Source organism: Monodelphis domestica, chromosome 7 (assembly GCF_027887165.1).
Source record: "Monodelphis domestica isolate mMonDom1 chromosome 7, mMonDom1.pri, whole genome shotgun sequence".
NCBI lineage: Eukaryota > Metazoa > Chordata > Mammalia > Didelphimorphia > Didelphidae > Monodelphis > Monodelphis domestica.
In genome coordinates, this window is record NC_077233.1 from 55693015 (window position 1) to 55706372 (window position 13358).

Genomic DNA, 13358 nt, shown 5'->3' on the forward strand with positions numbered 1-13358 from the left:
CACCCAAGAATATTTGCAAAAAAAAAAAAAGCAAATGGGGTCATGAAGAATTGAACACAACCAAATAACTGAACAACAAAATTTAGTGTTTTTTGTACTAATAATAACTAGAATTTATATAATCCTTTAAGCCCTTTGTAAATATTGTCTCATTATATGTTATATGTATGTAATAGACCTGTTAATTTTACTCTGTTAAAGTAATAAAATTATATATTAATCAATTCTTAAAATATAATAAAGAAATAGATTGTTGTCTCTATTATATATTATGGAATAAACATTTCCTATGATAGATTTTTTTCTTCCAGACCTTTATTGTGTGATGACTGCTGTGCTAAGTTTTTGCCTCAATACAACTTATAATATAATTGGAGGAAAAGACAAGCTGTGTGACCCTGGGCAAGTCACTTCACTCCCTCCTTGTCTAGCCCTTACTGCTCTTCTGCCTTAAAACCAATACACACCATTGATGAAAGAAAGGCAGGAAGAAAGAAAGGCAGGAAAGAAAGAAAGAAAGAAAGAAAGAAAGAAAGAAAGAAAGAAAGAAAGAAAGAAAGAAAGAAAGAAAGAAAGAAAGAAAGAAAGAAAGAAAGAAAGAAAGAAAGAAAGAAAGAAAGAAAGAAAGAAAGAAAGAAAGAAAGAAAGAAAGAAAGAAAGAAAGAAAGAAAGAAAGAAAGAAAGAAAGAAAGAAAGAAAGAAAGATATGAATGTGAACAATAAGGTCAGGCCAGTGAATCTTTCTTGTTCAGGCAAATTACTTTGCCCATTGGTTTCTTGGAAGTCAGTTATTTCATTAAAAACATTTTTAATGATAAATGATGTCCTGATTACAAAATGTCATGTGTCTATGACGAAGGAAAGAAGGAAGGAAAAGTCAGATAAATATTATTGTATTACCTATATAGTAATAATATACATCCCAAGAAATAGCTGTTTATATGGGGTTGCATTAACTCAGACCACTATGGTAGCATTTAATGATGTAACAGTTCATTAAATGGTGTACTTGAGCCAAAATGATTATACATTGCTATAAAGATTTGTAAATATGGCCCTTAAAAAAACCTATTTGCATACCTAGTAGCAAGAACAGGTTTCTTAAACCTCTCAGAAAATCTTAACACTTCAGAAGATCTTATAAATATTAGATTGTTTCAAAAAACCCTTTTACCTCAATCTTGTACTGAGTGAACTTCATTTTGAGAGATAAGAGATGAGTGCTAATGAAAAGTGTTTTTCCAACTTGGGTGAAAGTATCAGTTCCCCAGAATGACGACTGCATCTAATAATTATAAAATTAAAAGTTTGAATTAATAAGATTAGCATTTTGACAAGAGGGTTTTTTTTTTACAGCTTTCATAGTGCTTTTAATACATTCAACTACAGACTTCCCATTGACTTCAAAGTATGCACTGTGTTGAGCTGATCTTCTGAGTGTATGAAATAAGATGTTCCAAGACTACATCAGTCATACACCAATATATATTCTGACTTTTTATTAACAAAGAACTGTGCCTTTAGTTATTTAGTCATACAGAGGGTATATGCAAGCTTGAGGGGAAAAAACTACCTTAACCACTATAGATTCAGACCCTACTATTTTAAAATAATACCAACGATTAGCCTCTGGTGTGAAACTCTTCACTTATGCAAGCTGTCTCCTTCATAAACCTTCTCAGAATTTAGTTTGTTTCAGAAACCTTAAGTTTTTGAGTGAAAGTGAGCTAACAACCCTCCATTGGGCCCTAAAATAACAGTAAACCACACCTCTGACACCAAATGAAAATGCCAAAAGGATAAACTGCATCATGTCTGATATTTTCATTTCAACAATCTTAATAACTACTACAGATCAACATGATTGATTTAGCTAAGACAATCAACATTGATTACGAACTGGACAGAAAAGAATAAATTACACAAAAGGGAAAAGAACTAGAATAATTGAAAATATTAGCTTTCTTGTTTGTTTGATCTCTGTTAATGTGTATGGAGAATTCATGTCTTCTCTTGAATAGTGCCTAGGATGGTGTCTTACACGTATAGACACTGAATTAATGTTTGACCTGAATGACTTTGAACTAACACTGTCAAATTCAGTTTCCACAGATTCAGTTTTCATTGAAGATAAACTATAATAAAAAATGTTTTGCTATAACTAAATTTTAGCATTTTTGGAAAACAATAGCTGACTAAAGAAAATTGATAAGAGAACACGGTATTAAACATCTTTGAAATGTGTAGTAAATGTTGTTTGTAAAAAATGTTAATAAAAGAATGTGAAGAAAAAAAAAGAAAGAAAGAAAGAAAGAAAGGCAGGAAGAAAGAAAGAAAGAAAGAAAGAAAGAAAGAAAGAAAGAAAGAAAGAAAGAAAGAAAGAAAGAAAGAAAGAAAGAAAGAAAGAAAGAAAGAAAGAAAGAAAGAAAGAAAGAAAGAAAGAAAGAAAGAAAGAAAGAAAGAAAGAAAGAAAGAAAGAAAGAAAGAAAGAAAGAAAGGCAGAAAAGAAAGAAAGAAAGAAAGAAAGAAAGAAAGAAAGAAAGAAAGAAAGAAAGAAAGAAAGAAAGAAAGAAAGAAAGAAAGAAAGAAAGGCAGAAAAGAAAGAAAGAAAGAAAGAAAGACAGACAGACAGACAGACAGAAAGAAAGGCAGAAAAGAAAGAAAGAAAGAAAGAAAGAAAGAAAGAAAGAAAGAAAGAAAGAAAGAAAGAAAGAAAGAAAGAAAGAAAGAAAGAAAGAAAGAATAGACCCATTAGTTCCCAGAGGCATTTTTGTCTCCTTCCAGGGAAAGCCAAGACCAAAGGATTAGTTAAGGAAGAGGGGTCTGGGACTGCTCATAACATAGGCAGAAGGAAAAGTGCTATGTTAGGGAAATTCTAGTATATATTAGTCCTATCACAACCATCATCATCATTGTCATCAGTATCTCTGTCAAAGGGCAATTTTCTTCTCAAATACTGGCCTCACCCCCAAACCAACCCATCATCCATGCCATGTGGGTAGGCAATTGCAAATGGCCAAAGTGATAGACAGCAGGGATTCCATGTTTCCTGAAACCCTTATGGTAGTTGAGAAGGCATCCCAGGTACCCTGAAATGTCAGCCATTGGTCTCTGGAAATATCACTGGTTGGGTTGGTACCTTGATCAGCATGATTAAATGGCTTGTAAAATAAAATTGATGGTTTGGCAAAGAGGTTGCAATGTGATCCTGCTCAGAACTGTCATGATGATCAACTTGACACATAGCATAGTAGAAAAGTGTAGCTCCTTCTTGTTCTAGTGCCAGAATAAATCAGAAATGGCAATATCAATTCTCGGCCCTCTATCTGCCTAAAATGGCTCCATGCAGATGGCTCTGACCACAAAAACTCCAACCACAAAATCATGAATGAGTATTAAGGTGACTATGGAGATGAGTGCTTTCCTTAGGTACAACTGCTTTAGACTAATACGCTGGAAACAGCTCTTGCTCCTTATAGGGGAAGGGCTTCATACTGCTACTAGTCAATAGTAACCTCAGTTCTAAGCACACACTAATATATCACACATCAGTGGAGAACAGCCAAAAGATATTACTTCATCAGACTTACATGAACTGATGCATGGTGAAGTGAAAAGAACCAGCCACACACAATAATAGCAATATTGTATGATGAGCAACTGGGAATGATTTAGCTCTTCTTAGCAATACAGTGATCCAGGCTATGAATTAAGAGCTGAAATAGAAGACTTACTAAAATATGCAAAAGGAACAAATTCTACTGAATAATGAAATAGAGAATAAAACAATATCAATGTCTTAAATGATTCTTAGGTAAAAAAGACAAGTACATTTGGACTTGAATTTTGAAAAGCCTTTTTTTGTTTGACAATATGAATCTGACCAATACACTCAACTATACCAAACAGATATCAAAAAGGTGGCACCTGCTATAACCATCCCAACCAGATAACAATGTCCCACCCCTTCCCCCATACCTTTAGTTTGACAAAAAAGTGAAAAAAATATTTCTACTTACACACAATGTTCATTACTTCAATGTTTTGGGGTTATTGATTTGGGAAGTAAAGACCAGAGGAGGAAAAATGGAGCCATCAAGAATTTTGCCCAAGGTTGAACATCAAATCCCACCAAGGGAGAATAGTTTGATAAAACATTTGAAGACCTGCAGAAAGATAAGTAGACTGGTAGTAAGCTTGAACACTACATCATCCAATTAAAGTCCACAGAAAAAAAAAGAAACATATTCATTGGAATCTGGGCTACAAAAGTATATCAGAAATGTTTGATACCCTTAATCAGCAACCAAAAGTAAAAGCCAAAAGGTTAAAGTAATACAGATGGTCAATGCAGGGGAGAGAATAAGATAAATAACTCAACATCAATCAAAAAGTATACTATGGGGTCTATTTTTTTAAACTCTCACCTTCTGTCTTAGAATCAATACTGTGCACTGATTCTAAGGCAGAAGAGTGGTAAGGGATAGGCAATGGGGGTTTAGTGACTTGTTCAGGGTCACACAATGAATGGCAGAATCATTACAACAAAGGTGAGATAAACTCTAGCTTCCCTACAAAACTAGAAAATGGTGGGATTGGATAACAGTCATAATTATTGGTCCAAAGGTTTTCCAGAAGCATGTAATTAGCCCACCAAGCATTTTCCCAGTTTTTTTCTCTTGTATAAGGTTGATCCTATATTTCTCAACAGAAAACATCATGTATTTGTCACCAAAGATGAAAACACCAATGACCCCTCCAAAGAGAGGCCAATGATGTATTTAGGTACTCCATATAATGCCCTTATAGTTTCATTCAAAGCAATCTGTAAACATTCATATCCTGATAATTTCTTTAATTATAAAAGACAGTCATTTTATCTACCTGTGTAACAATATTTGGAATGCAAAGTACAAAAAAATAAAAGTAGGATAGTGTCTTTTTTAAAAATCATTACTTTCTGTCCTAGTAACACCTCTAAGACAGAAGGGCTTGCAATCAGGGTTAAACGACTTGCCCAGAGTCACACAGCTAGGAAGTATTTGGTTGGGATCTCTTTGTGAAGTCCATCCAGAAAGATGAGAAAATAATCATAATCATTACCATAAAAATTACTAACATTTATGTAGCACTTTGAAGTTTATAGTACATTTTGCACACATGATCTCATTTGGTCCTGACAACAATCTAATGATGTTTTATTTGTTATTATTTATATTTATTTTATAATTCTATAATAAACTTTATAACAAATAACCATTTATGATTATCCCCATGATTATCAATGGATTGAAGCTTAAAGAGGTAAGCACATCCAATATATAGCATGCATTTAATAAATTCTTATTTCTTTTCATCCTTCCTTCCTTCTGAGATGGTGAAAAAACTAGCAGATAAAATTTCTAAGCCATTGCCAGCGATCTTGTGGAATGAAAGAAGTACCATTGGATTGGAGAAGAACAAATATTGTCCTGATTCATCCTGTGTCCAGAGGCACACACAACTAGTATATAAGTGATCATCCTAATTCTGTTAACAATAATAATAATAATAGTAACATTTGCTACTGAGTCACTGTGTGATCTTGAGTGAGTTGAAAGGAAGGAGATAACATGGTATGATTGAAAGAGTAGTAGACTGGGAGAAAAAGGAAAGAATCATTTATTAAGCCCCTACTATGTGTCAGGCATTGTGCTAAGTGTTTTACAAATGGTAATCTCATTTGAGATGATCACAACAGCCATGGAAGGAAGGAACTATTATCTTCCCCATTTTACAGTTAAGGAAATTGAGGCAAACCAAGGTGACATGACTTGCCCACCCTGGGAGGAAGGTACTCTCATTTTCCACACTTTGCAAGTTGAGAAAACTAAGGCAAACCAAGGTAAAGTGATTTGCCCAAAGTCACACAGCTAGGAAGTGTCTGAGACCCAGATTTGAACTCAGGTCCAACACTCTATTCACTATACCACCCTGCTGTCTCTGTGGAATCAGAGAACCAGGTTTTTGAGTCCTAGATGTGTCTTTCTTCCAAGCATGGTGGCCAAAATGGCTAAAGTAGATTCTCTCTAAGACCCATTAATGTCAAGAGCACTCAAATTCAGAAAGAGCTGAGAATGGTAAGGAAAGCTAAAAACAATAGTAAGAGTATTTTTTAACTACTTTGGAAAAAATAAAGTAAAAGCTACATTGAAGAAAAAAGGACTAAATAAGAAGGAGTACAGTTGATCATGGTAGGCAAGACGATACTGAGAATGAAGATAAAAGGGAGAAGGAAAAAGATAAATTGGGACAGCAAATTTGGAGTCAAGAAAACTTGAGTTCAAATCCAACCCCAGACTATTACTAGCTGTGTATCTCTGAGAAAGTCATTTAGCCTGATTGCCTACATTTTCTTAGCTGTGAAATGAGGACATTAATTGTACCCCCTCCCAGGGTTGTTGTAAGGATCAAATGAGATAATATTTGTGAAGTGCTTAGCATAATGGCTGGCATGTAGTAAGTGCCTAATAAATGCTAGCTATATGTATTATAATTATTATTACAAATATTGAAAAAAGCCAGCACAGCTTGATTCTTCCTTTGCTTCTGTTTTCTCTTCCAAGGAGAATGATTTTTAGATTAAAAAGGATAGAAGAAAATGGCCCATGGGGAACTAAAACCTTGAAATCACTAAAGTGAGGGTAACAGAGACCCTTGTGCCCTTGAAGAGTTCGAGTCACCAGGCTAAGACTAGATTAGACTAGATTCTAAGGTCTAATCACAATGCCTGGCACTTAGTATGTATTTAATAAATTCTTATTTCCTTCCTTTCAAAGTGCTGAAAGATTGCTGAGTCAGTGGTCTTGTAGAAGGGGAGAAGTAGCATTAAATGGGAGAAGAGCAGATACTGTCCAGATTTTTATTAAAAAAAAAAAAAGAAGAAGCTGTTCACTATGGGCTAATTAGTTTGATTTGTATCCCTGGCAAAATTCTAGAACTGTGTTATGTAATATGTTATTTATCCTTGGTTATATGTGGCAAAAGAAAATCTCTAAAAAGAAGAGTGGTAGAAGGTGAGTCTGAGAAGTCACAGTGGTTTCAGCCAGATAAGCTTTCATCAGACTAACCTCAATGGGGTTACTAGATCAGAAGAATGCTCAAGATAGAGTTTGCCTATACTTCAGAAAAGTATTTGACAAGTTTCTCAAACTATTTTTGTGGAAAAGATGTGGGCTAGTGAATAGTGCAATTAAGTGGATTCAAAACTGGTTGAACAACTCACTCAGAGAATAGTTATTAATTGTTGTAACTCAGTTGGTTTGGTCTTGTTTGACTGTTCATGACTCCATTTGGGTTTTGTTTTGGGCTTTTTTGGTGAAGATACTGGAGTGGTTTGCCATTTCCTTCTCCAGATCATTTTATAGATGAGGAAACTGAGGCAAACAGGGTGAAGTGACTTACCCAGGGTCACACTGCTAGTAAGTATCTGGAGCCAGATTTGAACCCAGGAAGAGGAGTCTTCTTGAATTCAGACCCAGCACTCTATCCACTATGCCACCTAGCTGACCACAGTTATTAATAATTTGATGTCCATATAGAAGGAAATATCCTATAAAGTGCCCCAGAGATTTGTTCTTGGCCCTGTGCTGTTTAATATCAACAATAGGGATTTTCATGCTCCTCAAATTCACAGATTTCTCAAAGCTAGGAGGGCAGTTAGCAAGCATACTGTCAAACTGTGTAAGGATCCAAAGATATGGCTAAGCTGAGTCAATGAAATACTGGGTAGAATCTAATACACCTAGGTCCTGATAAGCATGAATAATAAATCCCCCGACATGGTCACATGTTTTAGAATTCACACTATAAGAAATTATAATTATTTGAAATATGATAGGTAATTGGTTCCAGGCCACTGGAAATGTGCAGTGCAAATCTGAATAATGGGGCCATGTAAGGGATTCATTATTCACACTCATCATGACCTAACTATAACAGAGACAGGTGCCTAGAAGGACAAAATTCATTTTTTGAAAACTTTATTGTTGTATTTTGCATGAAAGCCATTTCCTATTAATTGCCTCCTTATCCCAATCCATTCCTAACAATTGAGCCTTCCTTTGTAACAAATAAATAAATAACAAGGAAAAAACAAAAGCAAACTGGCTTCATCTGAGAGCACAGAATACATTTTGCTTACATTGTCTCATGGCTCTCTACTGAATCCCTGAACAAAATGAATCTTAATAATATAAAAAGTCTTCCATTTAGATTCAAAAAACCAATTTCACAAGGTTAGGACAGGTGAGTCATGACTAAATAGCAATATATCTGAATAATAATAATAATAATATTGAAATACCTAACATTTATTGAGTGTTTACTATGTGCTAGGCACTGAACTAAATACTTCACAATCATTATTTCATTTGATCCTCACAACAACCCTGAGAGGTAGGTGCTATTATTATACAATTTTACAGATGAGGAAACTGAGGCATACAGGGGTTATGTGACTTGCCCAGAGCTACACAGCACGGAAGTGTCTGAGGACAGATCAGAATGAAAGTCTTCCTAACTACAGGTTCAACACTCTACCCACTGGGCCACCTTAGCTGCCCTGTACACTTTAATGGTCTGATGCCCAAATATGTATAAACGGTGTGATCTACAGTCCAAAAAAGTTAATGAGATCTTTGATTACATTAAGAGGCACAGTGACCAGAACTAGGGAGGTAATGGTTCCATGATGGTCTACCATGGCCAGACCACATTGTGTTCTTCTTTGGATTGTTCTTTGTTTTCAAAGAGGACCAGTGACATCACAGGGTGATGGCTTGACTTGTGCTGAATTGGGTTTAAGTAAGACAGAGGTGCACAAAGTCATCCACCTCACTCTCTCTTCCAAAGTCATCTAAGTCTAGTGGCAGGACAAAAGTCAGGATGATTGGAGGTGGCCCAGGATACAGTGGATGAGTGACATCTTTTGTGTCTGATCAAGCTCTAAGTGCTCTACACTGCCTACTTCAGCTGTTGGAACAAATTGCTCTCATCCACCCATTCCACCAGCAGAAGTCTTCACAGGCTTGGAGTAGATATCCCCCTAACTCATCAATGGATCTATGGCCTGTTGGTTACCCTCACCCTGGTTTATTCTGTCCACCAAGAGGGTTTTACTGGGGTATGACCATTATCCATGCTACAATTTCTTGAAGTCACAAGTGAGAGTTGGGAGAAAAGTAGACCCCAAAAGTGGATGAGCAGCCTGTAAAGACCTCAGCAAGCTCTCACACTAGAGTTGCTAATCCTCCTTGAATACCCATACACCCTTCATCTCACTTCTGGGTAAACAGTTAGGTAAGGAGATTTGATAGCCTGGAGATTACCAGGAAGAGGGCAACCAGAATGGTGAAGGATCCTGAAATTAAACTGTATGAATATGGATTGGATGAATTGGGAATATTTAACTAAAAGATGACTTATGGAGTCTTTTATAGGACTTATAGGACTATCCTTACAAGTGTTTGAAGGGAGGTCAATTGGAAGAAGGGGTAAATTAATTCTTCAGAGATTAATAAATAAAATAAATTAATCCTTCAGAACCAGGAACAGTGGTTGGAAGTTATGGAAAGGAAGGATTGGAATTGACATAAAGAAAAACTGGCTAACGACAAGAGCTGTCCAAAAGTGGAATGGGTCACTTTGGGGAGGGAGTAAATTCTCTCTCAACAGATATTTTCAAGCAAAGGTTGGATGGTCTCTTGTGATGTACATGGAATAGAAGATTCTTCTCAAGATGTGGATTGGACTCAATGGCTTCTCAAGTCCTTTTCCAATGCAAACATTCCAAGGTCCTCTGAAACCCCATCCAAGCCATGCAATTGGCTAGCTACAGTGGACATAGAGATGCTAAGGAGATCTCCCTGGAGAACTAGTAGAGCCGGGAAAGGGAGGCAAGGAGGCAGAGTGGAGACCATTAGATGTGATTGTTTGCCTTCCCCCACTTGGAAAGACTCTCCAAATAAACACTCTGTTTCCTACATTACTACAGGCTGTGGAATGCAGACCTTTTTTTTTTCCTCTCCTGGTTTTTTTTGCTGATTAAGTTCCCCAAAACCCCCTTAAGAATTTTAATAAGAAATGTAAAAATCAACAAAAGGCATGCAAACCTTTTCCTGTTATTAAATAAACGGAAAGTAAATATTGCAAATTGGACACATTTCACAAGAGGATGTTTAGTTTGGGTAAAAGAGAGAAAGAAGAAAAGGCAATGCTCATTCTGGCAGCAAATACATTTCTTGGCTGAATTTTGGTTTCTAACTTGATGACTAGGGCATTATTCTTGGTTTGCCTGGAATTTGGGCCTTTTGACACTGAGGTACATAATCTCAGATAGGCAGGAAACACAGATTTCGGCTAGCCCGTGGCTCTCTTCCCCTCTGCTCCACAGTCTGAGTGGACCTAGGTTCGTCCTGACCTGCACGTGGCTTTCTCCAGTCAACAACTCAGACCATCATAGGTTGTAGAATCAGAGTTAGAGCTGGAAGGACCTTACAGGTTATCTAGTCCAATCTCCTCATTTTCCAAATGAGGAAACAAATGAGGGTGGGTACGGAGGCCAGTTTCTCTTGGGCTGTTCCTACAGTGCCAAAGTGAATTATTTGGGGAAAAATATCACAAAACTCTGGAGTTTTTACAGTTACAAAGAAACTATGAAAATCATAGAAGCAATAAAGATTTGAGAATTATTCCCTATGTCATTGAAGAAAACATTCTGGAGGAGTATTTGTTTAACAAATGATAATAGTTAATAATAGTCAGAGGGGTGTAGTGATCAATGGCAAAGGAAGTGTCTACAGCTGGATAGGGAAGAATGGTCACCCAAAAGTGGCTACAGTTTGAGGAATCCCTTGTGATGGAGAAGAGTGTGGGCCTTACACTACTTCATGAGGTTCAACATAGAGCTACACCTATGGAAGCCTCATGAGGATTCTGCCACCAGCAAGTATTGACCAGGAACTGTGAGGCAATCTTTGCTACCTGTGTTCTCCATTCATGGACTTCACTCTCATTTCATTATAAGCTTGATCTCACTCTTTCCAGGGTCTTTGTATGTAAAAGAACAGAGTGTACCCCTGGCTTGGAAGGAATGGTTTTGTACTGATTGTTTTTTGCTATAACTTCTCAGTAAATGAATGCCCTTTTATAAAAACTAATAAAGGGGGCAGCTGGGTGGCTCAGTGGGTTAAGAGCCAGGCCTAGAGACAGGAGGTCCTAGGTTCAAATATGACCTCAGACAATTCCTAGCTGTGTGACCCTGGACAAATCACTTTATCCCCATTGCCTAGTTATTGCTCTTCTTTCTTGGAACCAATTGGAACCACTACATGGTATTGATTCTAAGACAGAAGATAAGGGTTTTAAATTTTAAAAATCTGTCAGACTGATAAATCAATGGGAAATACACCAAGAGCAGTTATAAGAAAAGATGTTAGAAACTCAGACCCTCCTAGAACACTGAGATGAGAAACAATTTAAGGACCTCTTTTTGTGAGTGGACGCACCCAACTAGGGGAATGGCCCCTCTGCGGATGCTACACATTCAGTTAATTGTTTCTGTTGAAACTGATCCTAAAAAGTAGAGGTTACCACCAGATGTTTCATTTTATAATGAAAAAATCAGATGGAATTATTCCAAAGACCAAGTCTAGTTCAAGTGCCATAGGTTACCTTCCTGTGTTCTAATCAATTCTGCTAAAGTGAACAAAGCAAGAATTCTATCCAAAATCTACCAGGATGCATATGTTCTATGGGACTTGCCATGTTTCTAGGGAATGTCAGCAGTAATGCAGAATAACTTGAAAAAAATTGAGGTTTCAGGCTGAAATTCATACTAATATGGAAGTTTACCCTCATTCAGAAAGAGTTTGAAAGCAGGAATATTTGAGAAAGGCAATGCAAGCTGATGGATAGAACATCAGAGTTGGAGTCAGGAAATTTGTGTTTAAATTAGACATGAACTGGGTGCTATGGACAGGTCACTTAACCATTAGGTCTTTATTTTCCTATATCCATAAAATAGGCAAAATCATGCAGGGACTGTCGTGAGGAAACAAGCAACATTGTCCATAGACAAACATAAATCACTTTTCAAGTATGAGTCATTATTAAAAGATAACCAGCAAAGCTATTTCCTAAGTGAGAAGATTTGTGTCCAGCATCTGAAGCCAAATATTGTAGACCAGTATTTATGCCATATCCCAACTCCTTGCCTTTCTTCTAGATGCCTGGAATGATCTTTCTTTTCTCTTTATGAGAGAAGAAATGGAATTTTAAGCTCTTTCCCAGACTCAGCTGAATTGCCACTCACAAAGTGAGGCCTTCATTATCTGGGCTTTCCCCAGAAATTACTCTGTATTTGTTTTGTATGTGTGTTGTATTTACATACAGATATTGTATTTCTTGCAAATTGAAGGTTTGTGGCATCCCTGCATCAGGTAAGTCTATGAGTGCCATTTTTCCAACAGTGTGTTCTCACATGGTCACATTTTGATAATTCTCACAATGATTCAGTGATCTGAGATCAGAGATTTTTTTATGTTATTATTGTAATTGTTTGGGGGAGCCATAAAACCATATGTAAGACAAGAAACTTAATTGATAAATATGGTGGATATTTGGACTGCTCCACTGACTCGCCATTCCCCATTTCCCAGGCCTCCCTATTCCCTGAGACACAACAATATTGAAAATAGGCCAATTAATAACCCTACAATGGCCTCTACGAGTTCAAGTGAAAGGAAGAGTCAACTATGTGGCAAATTTTATTGCTATCATATTTTAAGAAATTGCTGCAACTAACCCAAACTTCAGCAACCACTACCCTGATTTGTCAACAGCCATCAACTAGCAAAACCCTCCACCAGCAAAAAGATTACAACTCACTGAAGGCTCAGTTGATGATTAGCATTAAGGTATATCCATCATTTTCTTAGATATAATATTTTTGCAAGTTTAATAAACCATAGTGTAGCATAAACACCACTTATTTGCACTGGGAAACCTAAAAATTCATATGACTTGCTTTATTGTGATACTCACTTTATTGAGATGGTCTGGAGCCCAACCAGCAATATTTCCAGGGTCTGTCTGTATATGATAGGGTTTTTTTTTTTCTCTATTAGAATATAAACTTTTTGAGGGATGGGGAAAGGGGAAGAATTCTTTGCATGCTCAGTGCCAAGCACAGCATTTTTCCCATAATGGGTATTTAATATATGCTGGTTGAATTAAATTGAATTATTCAATCCCACTGGCTGGTTGTATCCCAAGCCCTTTCAGGAAGGGATTATCTGCCACAGCCAGTTGGACAACAC

General features: G+C 36.6%; 1 long non-coding RNA gene across 2 annotated transcripts in view; it reads right to left on the reverse strand.

Annotated features, from left to right (window-relative positions):
• Positions 1-13358, reverse strand: part of LOC103094911 (uncharacterized) — a 97081-nt gene that overhangs the window by 65082 nt on the left and 18641 nt on the right. For both annotated transcript variants that reach the window (XR_001623860.2, XR_470786.3), the window contains exon 3: positions 4020-4166. This is a non-coding gene — a long non-coding RNA (uncharacterized LOC103094911). The remainder of the gene's footprint in view (positions 1-4019; positions 4167-13358) is intronic.